This window comes from Macrobrachium nipponense, chromosome 7 (genome assembly GCF_015104395.2).
Source record: "Macrobrachium nipponense isolate FS-2020 chromosome 7, ASM1510439v2, whole genome shotgun sequence".
Classification (NCBI taxonomy): Eukaryota; Metazoa; Arthropoda; class Malacostraca; order Decapoda; family Palaemonidae; genus Macrobrachium; species Macrobrachium nipponense.
In genome coordinates this window covers 57,561,207-57,579,870 of record NC_061109.1, presented here as the reverse complement: position 1 = coordinate 57,579,870, position 18,664 = coordinate 57,561,207, and the positions used below count along the sequence as shown (strand labels likewise).

At 35.7% G+C, this 18,664-nt stretch overlaps 1 long non-coding RNA gene across 2 annotated transcripts; it reads left to right on the top strand.

Annotated features, from left to right (window-relative positions):
* The first annotated feature begins 2,767 nt into the window (after nt 1-2,767).
* Nucleotides 2,768-18,263, top strand: LOC135217013 (uncharacterized). 2 transcript variants are annotated; one of them, XR_010315001.1, is made up of 5 exons: nt 2,768-2,841; nt 13,798-13,998; nt 16,477-16,545; nt 16,844-16,930; nt 17,194-18,263. It is a non-coding gene; the product is annotated as an uncharacterized LOC135217013 (long non-coding RNA). The 2 variants fall into 2 exon arrangements; XR_010315000.1 differs by lacking the exon at nt 2,768-2,841 and adding an exon at nt 11,840-13,105.
* Nucleotides 18,264-18,664: the final 401 nt, after the last annotated feature.

Here is an 18,664-nt window from a genome sequence, read left to right as displayed (position 1 = left end):
ATGGCAACGCCCTGCCCACCGCGGTGGTCCATCCTTGGTCCAAGGTCGTCTCCCACGGATGTAGCACCTGCAGGTAACATAGATTAGATAATTAGTAAGAGGGGTTTCCCTTCACGCACGGGGGGAAAGACATGCCCCACCCCGAACGCAAGGAAGACCCCAAATACAAAAATACAACGGAAGAAGCTGAGGGGGAAGGCGGGGGGGGGGGGGGGGGGGGCAGGAATGGAAGACGAAGAATCGGATTTTACCAACGGGAGTCGCGCGAGAAGCTTTCCGACGACTGTTCCTGGCAGACCTTCGCTTGCCCCTAACCCCCGCCCCCCCACAGCAGTGAAAAAGTAAAATGAAAATGAAAACAAACAGAATTACTGCCCTTGCGAATTCACTTCATAGAACTTAAAGGGGAAAAGAATCAATTCCCGGGTTTAACGAAAACGGAAAACTTGATCCAAATAATATTGATTGCATATCATAAAAAATATATATGGATTAAAATGAAACAAGAAATACTGCACTTGCGATTTCACTTTCACATAAAATAATCGTAGGATCAATTCCCGGGTAAAGAAGCGAAAAATTGAATCCAAATTAAATTTCATGCAAGTAAATAAATTGAAAATGAAAAGAATATTGGGAATTGCGAATCCACTTTCATTGCCATTCCTATTATTACAAAATAAACGGCTCCGTTTGCCGGAGCGCCAATCACACTCTCCAGGTAACGAACGCACAGGGCCAAAAATATAATGAAAGAGTACTTACATTTTTCAATTACAACAACTTTTCGCCCCAAATTACATGACTCACGCCGAGCGCGGCCCTACCCTGCGGTCACCGGAGAGACATAATTCAAGGGTTCAATTCAATGACAAGAGGAAATCGCCGCCCATCTACGGCGAATAGCTCCAATGTGGTTGGGTTCATAATTAAGTAATGAAAAATGATTAACAAAAAGGTGTACTTACAGTTTCATTTTCAAAGTCAAACAAACCATTAGTAGAAAAACACAATATAAACAAAGCATTACCGACGATGAAGCGGGCAGAGAGCGATGACGGAACACGTCCCTTCCACAACCCTGCCTGGCCACCGAAAGCAAAAGTGATTTGTTTACCTCCCAGTCGCGCGGCCGAGCAGGTTAAACTACCGTTCTCTTCTCACCCCTTGTTCGAAAGCTTACGACCCGTTCCAGCTTTGCCGCCCTAGCTAACTTCCTATTGTTAAAGCGGACCGATGGTTTGTATTACGTATCGGAACAAATGTTAGATTTGAGGCAGCTGTACACAGCTGTGTAGGTTAGGCTGTATAGTAGCTCTATCAGAGGGTATACCCAATTGCGTCACTTGTTTTCGCGACATTTATTTCAGTTTTCTTCCTTACCTTGTTTCCGAAAAGGGTTCCCCCCCCCCCCCCCAACTGAAATAAAAAATTCTCAGGTTTTTAGGGTAGAAATATCAAACGACAGGCCGAAGCCCTCATCACGGTGGACCGGGTCTTACTCAACTGTCGTATATTTAAAATTTGTGGTTGAAACATGAATACAATCTTGCAACTCTAAGCAATTACCATTTAAAAGGACTGAAGTTTCGTTCAACGATATTGTGATATATTGAAAGCCCCATAACGAACTAAAATAAAAAAGCACTGTGAGCTCTTCGATAAAAGTATGGTTTTCAAGGCAGTTTTTGGAAATTCCAATATGGCGGCTACGTTTTTGCATGGGAACCGGTTCTAATCATCTAGTGACGGCCACGCCATATCTTTTCCCCAGCCTTCCCCAGCACTCATATTTGAACAATTTTAGCGTATGTATGTTAACTTTTATTGATCCTTACTTTCAAGATTGCAGTTGTAATCAGCACAATAAAACAACATTTTGCTGCCTATGATTAGTGAAAGTATGAAACTTGTTAATTTCCCGGGGTTATTGGTTGGAACTGAATTCACTTCATTCTTACCTTGTATCAGTTGGTTTTATCCTTACTGCCATCACAACTGAAACTCCACAGTGCTTATTTGATTGTAATTATACACATTTTAGGTCTTAATTCACTCCACAGTGCACTCGAACCACATTGCTGGTTCGGTGATTTCCTAAGCACGCACTCCGGTAGAACCAAAGTTTACGGAAGCAGCAGGACGACAACACTGATTATTTTGAGATGCAAAGCTTTAATTCCCCTTAATTGTTTTTTACCTGTTTACTCAATAATTTAGTTTAACTCTACTTCAAAATGTTTATTTAATTCATGTCTCCATTATCCCTTTTTTGCAACCCAAATTAACCCCCAAAAATTACAAATGTTTGCGGATGATATACTTACGAGCAGATCGACGTGAGGAAAAATGGCTCCATCGTTGCCAATTCAATTAGATTGGAGCCGTCACACATACCGCCGATGCATTTACAAACTGTTTCGATTGAATTCTAGTTTGTCATAGTAATGCAGTTAAATGATAAAAATTTGCTCCTAAGTATGTAATATATACTACCAAATAGCATACGCTAATTTCACTTATTTTTCCCCGGTTTTTGTGTAAGTCTGTTATTACCTAGTTTGCTTTGGAGGGAAACCAAACATACCAATTGACAACACTGATAAAACAATTGAAGAGCGCAAAACGCCGCAAAGAATTGCCGTAGTCCCCTTGAATAAGTTACGAAATAAGTGCTGGTTAAGAGGTGGGTTTACGAAATTGTTGTTTGATGAAATGCCCCAGCGTCGTAATGGGTACAAGTGGTGTGCAGATTTAGCCCAACATGGAAATGGAAAGTTTGTTGACACAAGCGACTCCGTAAACATCAAGATAGCGTCAATCTTCGAAACATTTTTAGTTGTAAGTAATAAAAATTTTCTAAAAAGCGTTTTGGTGAGATTTCCCACTGCCCCGGTAAACCACTCTCCCTTTTCCAGTACCCTCCTAGTTTAAATCTTAAAGAAATTTGGGCCTTATTTTTCTAACTTTGGAGAAAATACTTACTTCAAAAAGGAAGAGTAGAGGGTCTTTAGCTCCGTTTATTTTTCACCAACAAGAAGTCGCGGAACTGATTGCCCATCTCCGTGTCAGGACGCGTTATAATGTTTACTTTGTTTTTCGGAGGGTGGCTAGCGTTGATTGTAGGTGGCCTGCTTGTGATATTTTACCCTACCTACCTAGGTAGCTTATTTGGAGGTAATGGAGGAAATGCATGACCCGTGAAATCCCCAAAAATTGATTTATTAAAGGGCAAATTACAAGTTATATCATTAGGGAGCCACTGGAGACCAAAATGGGAGTACGGAAAATACGGTCGTACCTGTCATTGTCTATAGTAGACTCTATACTGTCTGTGCCTGATGCCGGTTCCAGCCTAAGTATCAACATTAGGGTACGTACGATAACCGTACAAGGTACGTTACGGACGAAATGCATCCTCCTTCCAAATCACACATCAACCTAAAATATTTCTGACGTCATATTTACAAGACAAATACAATTACAATAACTACTTTATGATCTTACAACGAACTTGTGGGTAACTGCACTTCAAATCTTGTCGCCATCGGCCGACTACCAACTGCATTGTTTACAATCACCGTCCCGTGTTCAAAGCCTACCTGAGGTCAGGTCTTCATTGAACATAAACATTAGTATTTATACCTGAGAATATCGCTGCTTTTCTGTGAGATTTGTTGCTGTTTTTGTTGTTCAAACTCTTATAGCAGTCAATTTATTAGTTTGATGAGTACCTAGAGGAGATAAGCTGTTAGGCTTGACGGTTCTGAAGAGCAAATTACCCACCAAAAGAGTAGATGAGAACATTACAGGCTTATCACTAACGGAGATAAGTAGTGCTACAAAGATATCAGGATCCGTTCTTTGCACTAGACTAGAGATAAGTCACGGGCAAAGTAGCAACGAGCTGGTGAGACAAGCAAGTAATATCACCCCAAAAAATTATATTTAAAACTGAATCATAGGCAATGGTGAATGGAAATTTATATTAGATTGTAGTTACTCCTAAATGACCATCTGCAATAACGATCTGGCCAGACAGACAGACAGACAGACAGACAGACAGACAGACAGACAGACAGACAGACAGACAGACAGACAGACAGACAGACAGACAGACAGACAGACAGACAGACAGACGTAGGAACTCTGTAAACTTGGAGTTACCACTTCGAGTATCGATCTGACATAGCATGTAAGAGCCAGTTATTAATTGCAGCAGAAGGCATTTTCATATTATGGCATAAACAATTTGAAGTATACCAAACTAGCCAGAGAGAGAGAGAGAGAGAGAGAGAGAGAGAGAGAGAGAGAGAGAGAGAATTCTAGGGACTTCCAGAAAAAAAAGGAATAGAAAGGTAACAAATATCTGTGTGGTACCTGAAAGCAGGTGTGCTGCTTACAAATTCCTGTTTTGCAATGGCAAAGCTGCTGAAAATATCCCATAATATAAGAACCGTCATCTGCGCATTAGGGGCAGATTCTTGGTAGTATCATCCTGATAACAGGAGAACAATACATAAACTGGGACTGGGAACCGTAACGACGATAAACATATTGTTGCAAGGTGGATTTTCCACTGTTATCATGTCATTGTATATTACCAAGGTTATTCACAGATCAAACAAGGACATTTGATAGCTCATTGCCATCTGCTTACAGAATGCAATATGAAACTGAGGATGATGTGTGTTGCGTAGTGCACTGAGTGGCTCTTTCAATCATTTCATTTTTTCAGTTTTCGTGAACTAGGTAATAGATTTCGAAATTATATCGATGGAGTTCCATTTTGTGTTTAGTTAATTATCTTGTGGCAAACTATCTGAAAATTCATTTCTAACAGATAGTGTTCCCTTGTCATCCACAACGTTCCTTTTGCACTTTTTTTTTTTTTTTTATATCAAACTCAACATACGTACTACATGTTCGTGAATAAATGATTACCTGAAGTAAAGTTGATCTAACTACAATGTCTTCTGCCAATATAGAATTTCTTATTTCTATGTGTGCTTTTTTTGTTTACATAGGGTGTTTATCTTTGATGTAGTTGTCAAAGAATAAATATGAAGTAATTATTGTTTGTTTTTTTTTCTCTAGAGCCATCCTTTATCTAGGCATATTTTTCTTGATATACGTGTACTATACATATGTAATATGTAATTAAAAGATTGCGACAAATAATAAATAAAACTTTTTGACATACTGACTGTATGTGAAAAGTAAAAGAATATGCCAATGAAGAAATGGTTACATGCACTTATAACTTTTTGTTTAGCCGATTTAATTAAGTTTTTCTTATCGTTTTAAATAATGTCAGCGTGTTTCCTTCCATGGAAATCTTAAAGAATAAAGAATATAAATATTTTCACAATTGCAGCTTTGGTGTACCTTGATTGCAGGCATGGGGGGACTTAGTATGTAGGAACCTTATGCACCACTGTCTTAGAAAGACCGTTAAGTTTTAGCGTAATCTAAAAATAAAATAAACCAGACTTCATTATGTTTGTGAAATTCTTTCATAAAAGAGCAATGTTTCAGAAGGAAAGGTGTTCATAATGTAATGGACTTTAACAAAGACGTGAGCACTTACCGGATTAAGACAAAGTTTTCTGATGCGCAAATAAATTTGCAAGATTAATCATAACAGTTTCAAAGTACTTCCTGTTCTTAGTTTCATTAAACGTTTTAATAAATGTTCACGTGTAAGATAGCTACTTTTTTGTGGGGTTCGTAAGTGATAAAATCACAAGCTATTTTCACTGACTATTAGGACTCAGCAGCTATAAGATTCATATTAGTATATATATATATATATATATATATATATATATATATATATATATATATATATAAAACCTAATTTAGCAAAATTAAAAAAGACATTAATTATTATGAAATAATAAATTTTCTTCCAAAAATCCTTTTAATTTTGCCTTTTGACAACACTGAACGAGTATGAGAAATTAATTTCCACACCAGACGTTTTTTACAGAGTAACATATTAGCACTTGACGGGCACATTGTCGATAATGGTCCGCTCTGGCAATAAGGCTTACTTAAACGAAAAGCGACAATTTTCATTAGTAGCATTAATAAATAACAACCACATTTAAGTCATTGCTCAGGATCACGACCTGCTGAACGCAAGAAGAAGCAGAAGGGACCATTTCTTGCAATCTGGGAGGATTTGTACAATGATAAAGAATGTCTAGGAATCTTCAGTATGCGTCCGTCGCATTAGCAGAAGTCTTGTTTCGACAGTCATCGTCTACAGGGCTGGCTCCGACCTGGAGTAACACAACTACGTATGTGGCGATGAAGCTTCCGATCTGGTATTGATAAAACAACAGCAAACGAGGAATGAATTCTAGTGGTTACTGGAGCTGAATTTCACGGTGTAATCTCTCTCTCTCTCTCTCTCTCTCTCTCTCTCTCTCTCTCTCTCTCTCTTCTTATTTTTTGGTAATTGTGTCCTTGAATTTAATGGTTTATTGGTTTATTTACATTCTTAATGAATAACAAGAAAATCTTTCTTGGATAATTAGAAATCCAAAAATCTTGAACTTGAAAAGGGGGGCGGGGGGGGGAATTGAGGTCAGTGAAAAATGGCCTTAACCCAACGACTTTCTTATGGATGAATTTGAAATAGAAATGAACCATAAGATATTTTCGTAGTATGCGCACGAGTATTAACAGCAGAGTGCCTTTTTAAGTTAAGTGACAGGTGGAATGAATTTATATGAATTGTGCGTCAAAAACAATAATAAACAATGACATACCGATATCAAAGTATTATAGCCTAGGTTGTAACAGCCATTCACGTCAATGAGTGACATTTCGTCAATTCTTGAAGCTAGATGGTGCACCTGGGAAGGAGATAATAGTAATATCATAGAAAATTCGTAATGATAATAATAATAATAATAATAATAATAATAATAATAATAATAATAATAATAATAATAATAATAATAATAATAATAATAATAATAATAATAATAATAATAATAATAATAATAATAATAATAATAATAATAACTAGAGGCTAAAGTAGCTTCAGGACTCATGCAGAAGAGTGTAATCCTAGAAACGGCGCACATAGTAAGAAAAGTGATGGACTCCTAAGGAGGCAGGATACAACCAGGAACCCCACATTGCAAATACCACCCAGTCGAATTGGAGGAGTGATAGACCACCCCCCCCAAAAAAAAAAAAAATAATGGCTGAATTAGTTGACTTAATTCTATATTATGTCTTCTACTCCACTAGAATAATAATAATAATAAAATAACAATAATGATAATAATAATAATAAACAGCAGATACTAGAACTTACGTGAATATAACTTAACTCACATTGGAGAGTTAAATGATTTGTTTTCATACCAAGTGAGGTAATTTTCAAAGATTCTTTGCAAAACTTCTAGCAAATATAATGCCTATATAATTAAAAAGAAAAACAGTAAAAAAATAATCTTTTCATTTTGTTTGGATAATTTTCTCCAAAAATTCTTAAACGAAATTCTTACATGAACTCGGTCTTCAGCTTCGGAGAGGCGGTAGATTATAGACCGCAGATCAGAAGCTGCCTCTCTCATCTGCGAAGAGAAAGAAATATTTCATACATCGGGTTGTACCAAATAAAACAAATGAGAGATTTTTCGATAGTGAGATTCGAAATATTTTTCCCCCTCATTTATTTTAGTGTATTCAGTTTCATAGGAATCTCTAATGTCTCATTCTTTTTGAGTGCGTGAGTAACCTGAAACAATTCAATTAACTCAATTAACATAACGTTGCAGTCTCACTAAATAGAGAAAAATGACTTAGTTTGTTTACCATTTCCCAAAGTAATCCAACGGTATGATATTATTACTTCACAAATATCCTCCATTTGAAATGACCAGTTTATTAATAGCAAAATATGCAGTACAATTATCTATATTATTATTAGTATATTTCAGATAAATAGAAAATATACGCAGGAACCCTGAGAGTCCATTAACTTGAAAATAAAGCTGAGAATAAAGAGCGAAGACAATAAAAAGAAATTTATGAACAGAGGAGGGAACAGTCACAATGGTATGATTATATGACAGAATACGTCACAACATTAAGGTATTCTAACTCTGCTGGGAAGCACTCCACAGTTTTGCAGCAAACAGAATCAAAGGTCATTTGACGTCTCATGACATCAGGATACATCAGTAGAATGTGGATGGTAATATGAACATCTCTATCTCCCTCGACGAATAAATATGTGCATTGACGATCTCTAACGGAGCGTGGATGAAGTCAGTCGAAATTCGTCTCTTGCCCTCGACGAGGAACAGGAGCGTTTACGATCTCTGAGAAAAGACAGATTTTCCTCCTCCAACTCTTACCCGATTGGTGAAGACTTGCCCGATGCGGGAAGGAATGAAGAGGTACCCAAAGAGAATCAGGACCTGGAGCGCGAAGAGAATGTGGGAGTCTGCAGTCAGGGACTTGTAGATGATGGTGATGACGATGGCGCTGGCCGCGCACAGAGTGAGAGAGATGATTGGGGCTCCGAAATTCATCATATCCCGGATAACGCAGGACACCTGGAAACGAAAGGAAAGGTTTAGTGTAGATTTCCGTGAGGTTTACTGGAGTGGTGTCAGCAGTGGTGATATGGTATATTGCGTAGTCGGCTATTAGTGGGTATAGTTTGGCAATGTTGGGATGATATATAGTATATATATATATATATATATATATATATATATATATATATATATACATAAAATGCACACACAGAATATATATATATATATATATATATAATATATATATATATATGTGTGTAGATATATATGTATGTATTAGATATATATATATATATATATATATATATATATATATAATTATTATATATATATATATATTATATATCTATATATATAAAATACATTACATACATACATACAACATACATTACATACATACACAAACAAAACATAATATATTATATATTATATATTATATATATATAAAAATAATTTCTATAGATATAAATAAACATACATTAAAAACATACATACAATACATAAACATTACATAATTACACAAACAAGCATAATATGTATATTATATATATAGATATAATATATATATATAAAGATATATATATATATATATATATATTTGGTGTGTGTGGGGTGTGTGTTTGTGTGTTGTGTGTTGTGTGTGTGTGTGTGTGTGTGTACATGGTGCATGTTCACGCACGTGCATAAAGTTGTATATAGGTTATTATGAAACCCAGATATAATTAGTGATTGTTAACTGCCTTAGACAGAGGTCCCCTATTCTAAAATTTATAAAACGAAGTTGTCCCAATTAATGTCAAATTATGGAGTATGAAATCCTTTAAACACTTTTACAAGTATGAAGACAATTTCTCAGGTAGTCTTCAGAAACGATTAGAATTTATATTCCCCGGTCTTCAGTTCCGGTGATGATATTATTATTATTATTATTATTATTATTATTATTATTTATTATATTATTATTTATTATTATTATTATTATTATTATTATTATTATTATTATTATTATTAATTATATAATAATATAAATAATATTATAATTAATAATATAATATCATAATTAATTATTCATTATTATTATTAATTATTATTATTATATAATAATAATAATAATATAATATAAATAATAAATAATAATAATAAATAATAATAATAATTAATAATTAAATTTAATTAATTTAATTATTATTTAATTATTAATTATTATTTTATTATTAATTAATTATGTTATTATTATTAAATTATTATTATTATTATTTATTACTTATTCAGACGTTGAACCCTGTTCATATGAAGTAAGATCACAGGGGTCATTGACTTGAACTTCAAGTTTCCAAATAATATGGAGTTCATTAGAAAGAATGACGAGATGTGAAGCTGTTGTATGTAGTTTATGAAGGTTCAAATGATCATTAGATTCCCGGATGAGACATCCGTTATTGTGGTAATTTACTGATACTTCTGTAAAGACTCTGAGCAGTTTAATATCGTTGGAAAGACTAGTTTACGTTTGCTCTCCCGAATAACTTCTAAACTGATCTAATAATATGCGTGTATTGTAACACAAACACTGAGCTGTCTAAGATTAAGCCCTTACGAAATATAAATAGCATAACTTTATCTGCTTGCATTGTTTTGGATTGAAGACATTTATGCACATCAGATGCCCTAAGTTACCAGAAGTAACTGTGTAGACAAGGAGAAAAATAATCTGCTCACCAAGTGTAGCTCTCTTTCCAGGTCCAAAAGCCTTCTCGTTAACTGGGTTTCCACGGCGGTCCTCGAATGAACTGTCGGCTTCTGGTACGTGAAAACATAATCCCCCATCGTAATGGCACGAATTTTTCTTGAGATTCTCGAGGACGAATACTCAGTCGTGGCTTGGAAGAGAATGAAGATAGCTGACGATTGAAGCGCGAATATGACATTGACGTACAGCGTCAAGATGCTGATGAAAAGATTTTGGTTAATGAGAAGGATAAACAATACGGGAGATACGTTTATGTAGTAATAAACAAGGATTGGGTGCACAATCCATTTAACCCTAAAGGCGAAGAAACATCGCCTGGCCGATATACGCATGAGGCTGTCATGCAACTGGACCAGGTATCTATTGTGGAAAGGCAAGATGAAGTGAGTCAGTACGACGAGGGCTGTGAATACCAGAATCGAGAGTTGATAACTTATTTCTCCGACGTTCCAGAAGTCTTGATTTTCCAAAGGGGAGGTTGAAATCCAGACAATTATGAGGAACAGGAGCTTATTAACGAGTGCCAGTAAGAAATATGGAATGGAAAAGACCAAGGATCCATTTGTATTCCAGGTGTAATGGAATGCGCCGAGAGGACGGAGGAAAATAAGGAGAAAATAGATCAGTTCAAGAGAGTCTGCTTCCTTGTTGCTCATCTTTAGGGTCTTCATGTAATGTAAACAAACAGAGAAAAAAATAAACATTCGAAGCTACGAATGCCCGACTTTCGGGTTGAGATAATTCTTGGAAATGTTTTTAAAGAACGATTTGGGTTTCGGGTCGAAATAATTCTTAGAGGAAAACTCCAAAAGCGATGTAGATTTGCCCAGCAGAGATAATTCTTAGAAAAAGTGTTCAGAGAATAGTTTGTATTCGGGAAGAGATAATTCTCAGAAAAACGATTTGTATATCGGGTAGAGATAATTCCCAGAAAAAAAAAAATGGATACAGGGATCGGGAATTCTCATCAATCGTTTGAAAAAGGTGGATTTCGAGTAGAGATAATTCCCAGAGAGAAGCTTAAAAACAATTTGGACATCGGATAGAACCAGTTCTCAGAAAAACCCTTTAAAACAATTTGGCACACTGCAGACTTTCAAAAGCGATATCCTCTCCTTCTTATACCAAGTACCAGACTAAGGGCCTCGTTAGAGCCTCTCAACCCACAAGATCGATATCATTGAAATATTTCAATCATCTTTGCTCATCATTCAAGATGGCAGCCGTCGGGTTTAGAGAAACGAACCACTTTTGTGGATCTTTGCGAGCATGAAATTGAATAAAGTATTTCCGGTCAGTTTGTAAACATCACCGGGGTAGGGTGTATTAAGTTGGGCGCGTTCAATATACATCTCCATTCCGGTCTCGTTCAGTTGATTAGACGCCATGCTGATCTTCGTCAGTCAAGGGTGTTGACCGATTAATTATGAACCGAGTCATAAACTGTATATATATATATATATATATATATATATATATATATATATATATATATATATATATAAACACACATTTATCCGTACATGTTTCCAGTACCACCGTTAATCTTGTTATTAACTTACAATTAACATGAGATGACATGTAATTTGTGATTACCGTTTACAATATTAAAAGAATAATTTTTAAATAAAGATAGAATAAAACGTAATGACTAAACCTGGTGAAGATCTAAAAATTATAAATACAGAAAGATTAACACTTACCTCTCCACAACAGAAATTCAACGACACAGAAAATACTCTACGAGCATTGTTAGTCATATGCAAACATAAAAGGGCTGTTTCTGGTCGATATATTCAGTCTAGTGACTCTAGTCTATCGGTAAAGAATAAACACATCGATCGTAGGAGAACAAAAGAAAAAGTATTTTTATCTCTTGATTTTGCCTTCGATAAGCAGTCAGTTTTCTGTGCTACAGGAAGAAAGACTTTAGTTTTTAATTCTACAGAAGGTCTTCAGGATTTTTTTGTTTTTTTACGGAAGGTCTTTCTAACGAGTGAAAAACTTGGAAGATTCTGAGAGTTTCTGTGACCCCTGATAGCCGTGGCTTCGAGAGACCTTGGATCAGCATTTCTTGATGTGAAGAGGATAAGGTTATCTAAGGATGGAAGAGGACTATCTCGACCTGGTCTACTTTCTTCTATTTCTGCTGCGTCCCCTTGGGGTATTCCACTACACCTTCAGGTCAGACGGGTCACTGGTCTTCTCCATTCCATATTTGTTATTGTCGCTGGTTGACAAACTCCTGTTTCTCATAGCTGGCTATTTGGCTTACCTTTCTTTAAAGAGTACAAATATTTTGGCGAACGTCGGAGAAGGGGTATACTACCTGTCCTTTCCCGCATTACTTGGGTTTGATTGTCTCGTCTATCTCTTGTTACCTTTCTTCAACAAGCATTTGGTGCGTCTGCACGCAGATCTCGTCCGCATCTCAGTCAGGAGTTGTCCCTTTGTTACCTTCAGGGCTAAATGGATCGCGCAGCCTATCGCTCTATATCATCTTCTCTGTTTGCTTTGGATAGTCTATGCCCATCGCGCTAGTTTCTTTGACGTCTTGAGTGTTATCGGGATTTACATTAACTCCAAGTTCCTGCTCTCCAATGCAGCTATCCAGCTGCTTTTCCAGGCCTCAGGGAGGTATTCATCGGCGAGAATTTCGAGGAAGGTGGGTGACGTTAAGAGGGAGGTCGCCATTCAAAACCAAAAGGCAGAAGCTACGAGGAGAATCTTCGTGAATAACAACGTCTGGTCGAAATTGTCGAACCTCGAGAGAGAGTTGCATTTGGTGAGTCGCATCTTGTACCTGTTTTGTGGTTGTTCGTGATAGTCACATCTTTCTATATCTACAGAGGTGTTCGCAGTAAAACTCTTGTGTAGAAAGAGGAAATGTATTTGTAGAATTATATACAGACTTTGAAGCTTCCGCCCATCCTTATATGCAGAGCTTTAAGCTTTGTTTATAAACAGGAATATTACAGTGGATCCCTCTGTTGGTAACTGAGAAGCACGATACGGTGTTTTTTATATTTCATCTTTCTATTATACGTATATGTCAATCCTTATTATCATCATAAGGTCTTAAGCAACTCGGATCTTTTTGTAGCAATAAAAAAGGAAAACAAAAATCGAAAATAAACTAAACTTTAATCAGTTTGAAATAATCTAAGTTATCAATGAAAAAATGTCTTTTTATCCTGTTAGCGTTAATATTGGCTAATATCTATGCATACGAAAGGAACTGTAAAACCTTTCTGTATATATATATTATATATGTGTATATATGTAAGGACCTATGCGCCGAAAGGCCTAGCAACCACTCCGTTTCTTCACTTTTTTCTTTGTGGCATTTGCCTTCATCTATATACATTCATCACGTTCCATATCACTGTGATTCAGTTATACATGGTATATATTGTATATATACACCTCTCCCATCTACATACCTTAATTAGTTACCTGCATTCCTTGATTCCTCAGGTGGACAACGTGATGAAAGATGTGACGAATTTCATCGCCACCGCCGTCTCGCTCAATCTTTTCGCCGTCAGCAGCATGCTCATCACAATGAGCTACAAATTCTTCTCTTCGGATTTCCAAGTCAATTTTGCGTTTGGCTTTCTGATGTTCCTTCCGTTCGTGGTCTTCCCTTGTTGCACCGGTCAGGACTTTATCAATCGGGTGAGAGATTGTGATTATCTTGTGTTTATTTTGAGGGTGTCTTTTGGTGTGTGTGTGTGTGTGTGTGTGTGTGTGTGTGTGTGCGAGCGCGCGTCTTTCTCGTTTTCTCTCTCTTGTGTGCGTGTACACAATATATATATATATATATATATATATATATATATATATATGATATATATATATATATAATATATATACTATATATATATATATATATATATATATATATATATATATATATATATATATTAGTACTGTTTCCAATACCATCGTACAATTTGTTATCAAAATACAATCAACCAGAAAGGACAGTTAATCTGGAATGACAGTTTCACGATATAAGAAAATATCTTCTTTTTGGAATATAAACACAACAAACATAATGACCAAACCAGATGAGAACTTAAGATTGCAAACTACGATAAAAGTACGATGAAAATACAGAAATATTAGGACCTACCTCTTGACAACAGATATTCAATGACACAGTAAATATTTAGCGAGAATTATTAATCATATGCAAAGAGAAAAGGGCGGTTTCTCATCAACACCATAGGCATTCAACCGGGTGTTTTGGTACACAATAAACACATCGATCGTAGGAGAGACGGAGATAAACAGTCAGTTTCCTGTGTCATGAGAAGGAAGTAGGTTTAAAATTCGGTAGACGGGGTTACGTGAATTTTTTTTTCTTTAACGAAAAGTCTTTCTAACGAGTGAAAAACTGTCTTGGAAGATACTGACGGCATCTGTGACCCCTTGTACTCCTGGCTTCGAGAGACTCTGGATCAGCATTTCTTGGCGTGAAGAGAATAAGGTTATCTTTAAGGATGGAAGAGGACTATCTCGACCTGGTCTACTTCCTTCTATTTCTGCTGCGTCCCTTCGGGGTATTCCACTACACCTTCAGGTCAGACGGGTCACTGGTCTTCTCCATTCCATATTTGTTACTGTCGCTGGTTGACAAACTCCTGTTTCTTATAATTGGCTATTTTTCTTACCTTTCTTTAAAGAGTAAAAATATTTTGGCGAACGTCGGAGAAGGGGTTTACTACCTGTCCGTTTTGTTACTGATTACGTTTAATATAATTTCCTATTTCCTGTTGCCTTTTTTCAACAAGCACTTGGTACACCTGTACGGAAATCTCGTCCAGATGTCAGGGAGGAGGTTCGGCACTTTTACCTTCAGGGCTAAATGGATTGCGCAGCCTGTCGCTCTATATTATCTTCTGATCTTGCTTTCTATCATCTTTGGTACTCTCACTCTGACTTCATTTGGGGTCTTCGATATTATCGGACTGTATGTTAACACCAAGTACATGCTCTCCACGGCAGCCATTCAACTTCTTTTCCAAGAGTCAGCGAGGTATTCATCCGCGAGAATCTCAAGGAAAGTCGGTGACGTCAAAGAGTTCTTCATTCAAGAGGGAAAGGTGAACTCCTCCACGACCAGACGCGTCGTGAAAACCAACGTCTGGTCGAAATTGTCGAGTCTCGAGAGAGACTTGTATATGGTGAGTCTTCTCTTGCACGTGTTCCGTCGGTGTTCTTGATAATTACTCATAACACGTCTTTCTGCATATGTCAGTCATTATAATTATGAGGTCTCAAGCAACTGGAACCTTTTTTTATTAGTAAAATAAAATGGGAAAAAATCGTAAATTGAAATAACTTTGATTAATTTACAAATAATCTGAAATTTATCAAATTCAATATCAGTTTTATTCATTAAGCATTCATCTTGGCTAATATTTGCACATATGGAAGGGACTGTAAAGCTGAAAGCCGATGAAGTTACTTTGTTCTGATGATATATATATATATATATATATATATATATATATATATAATATCATGTATAATATATGTATATATAGATTAATATCTATATATATATATATATATACATTATATATATATTGTATATATATATTATATATAATATATATATATAATATATATATATATATATATATATATAATAATCATATATCATATTAATAATATATATATATATAATCACATATCTCCGGTAAGCAAGCTTTCCTGATCAAATTCCTTGTGGAATCTACACCTGCACATCTTAACTAGTTACCTGCATTCCTTAATTCCTTAGGTGGACTGCGTGATGAAAGATGTGATGAATTTCATCTCCACCGGCGTCTCTCTCAGTATCCTTTCCGTCAGCAGTATCTCATCACGATGAGCTACAGATTCTTCTCTTCGGATTTCCACGTTCTTTTCGCGATTACCTTTTTTATGTTCCTGGTTTACGTGTCCATTCCTTGCTGCCTCGGTCAGGACTTTATCAATCGGGTAGGAGTTTTTGAATCCGTTGTTATTATTGAGAGAGAGAGAGAGAGCGAGAGAGGAAGCAGAGAGGAGGAGAGAGAGAGAGAGAGAGAGAGAGAGAGAAGCAACTTTAGATTGTTTACATAGAGAACGTTACGACATAGTGATATCTCGTCTACTTGACAGATGCACCAAGCGTCCTCGGAGCTGCGCTCTGTAACTTCCTACATAAACAACCCAGAAGAGAGATCTCAGGTAACCTTTCTCTTGGGAAGTCCACTACAAGATACTTTTCGTTATAAGATTGTCAAGATTCTCCTGTCGTTATTTTGACTGAATTTGTCGTTTGTTTATGCTTTCAGTCAAGCGAAGCTACGAGTCACTTTGGAAATGATATTCATAGTGTGATATAACTGCAATGAAATATTACTGTTTTAATTTTAAAGTGATAATATATATATATATATATATATATATATATATATATATATATATATATATATATATATATATATATCATTCCAATATTCCTCAATTTCTATTTCCATTCCAGGCACAGTATCTCGCTTCCAGGATTGACGAAATGTCTCGGGTTGACGTTAACGGATGGTACACTCTGGGATATCATACGCTGATTTCGGTGAGTGCTTTTGTCATGCAAAAGGAAAATACGTCGACCATTTCTTTTTCCTTAATGTAATGGGTGATCAAACAGCAATAACTAATCCTTGCAATCGCCAATATTTTCATTAACGGCGTTTCTATTTATCGACAGAAAAAGCTTCATCATGCTCATAGAGTCAAAAGAAATCCTCACAACCGTCTATGTTTTCTTTCATTAATTGTTTATATTTTCATTCATACATTTTTCTATGGTTTCACTCATAAACCTTCGTCTTTCAGTTGGGAAGCTTCATTGCAACGTACGTCGTAGTATTACTCCAGACGGGAACGACGAAAGACGACATTCTGAATCAAAATGCCACTTGTGGAAATGTGACGGAAACGCAATGAGTCAGTGACGACGCTTTTCAGTAGGAAAATATCAGGTCACTTATTCATGTCCACAGATAATCAGGAAAAGGCAGATCCTTTGCGTTATTACACTTTCGTCTGTTATGTACGTATGTATGTGTGTATGTATGTATATACACTTTCACCTAAAACGGATACATAATCACACATTCAAAGCGACCCCATCGCTAAGAGAAGCATCATTTAATAACGTATATGTAAATATGTGTCTTATTACTGGTAAGGGTCCGTCACCATTACAGTAAAACATCTCATAAACACACGTTGCCAATTTATCGCTTATATATCACAAACATGTTGAGAACAAGTCAGCGACCATTAATGAAGAACGGACCTTTTGGCAAACGCTGGATAATCAAATGAAGTATTGGTTAGAACAAAAATAAGTCGTTGACTTGTTACGTTTTACTGCTGGATAGACAGACACGCCCTTTGTGATCACTGTCATGTCTATAACATACAGGAATGTTTCCACCGATATAAATGTTGGCCAAAAGAATTACAACAGTTGCGTAAAAATGATTTTACTTGAAGTTAAAATTTATAAGCCAATAATCTATCTCTTAAAAATGCAGAAGTACTGAGTTTTACTATATACAGACTATTTTTATGTACAATGTATATACGAGAATTTTTAAGCATGTATAAACAGAGGTTATATACTATGCAGACAGCTACTGTAGTAGCCGAAATGATGAATAAAAATGTATCTTATTGTAGTTGTTGTTATGGTTGCAGCTATTGTTGTAAGATTAAATATTTTTGAAACTTGTATTGACTGGATAATTTTCTTTCAGTATTTAAGAAGACTATTAATTTCTGTCGAACGGTTTTTTTCTCTTGCATAAAACACCATACAAGAATGGTTTGCTTCATAATTCTATTTCAATAAATATAAGACCTTTCGTGTGTTTCTTTCAATAAAGATTATAAAGTTCCTTTTGAGGTAAATTATACCCCATATGTTTTATTGAAAGGTGATATAAAATTTCTAGTGTAGAGTAAAGAAGGGATTATTGTAACTTACAGACTCCACACTTATAAATTATTCTGCAACATTGATTTGAAGTAACAAGAGAGAGAGAGAGAGAGAGAGAGAGAGAGAGAGAGAGAGAGAGAGAGAGAGAGAGAATTACGTCGTAATTCTTTATTGAAAAATATCCACCGAACAGCTTTTTCTCTTTAATCTATTTCAATTTTTGATAGTAAATTAAAAATCAATAGGCTTGGAAAACGAAGTAATATATGATCATTTAGAGGATTTCTCTTATATATATGTGTTTGCGTATACATACATACATACATATATATATACATTATATATATAAATATAAATATT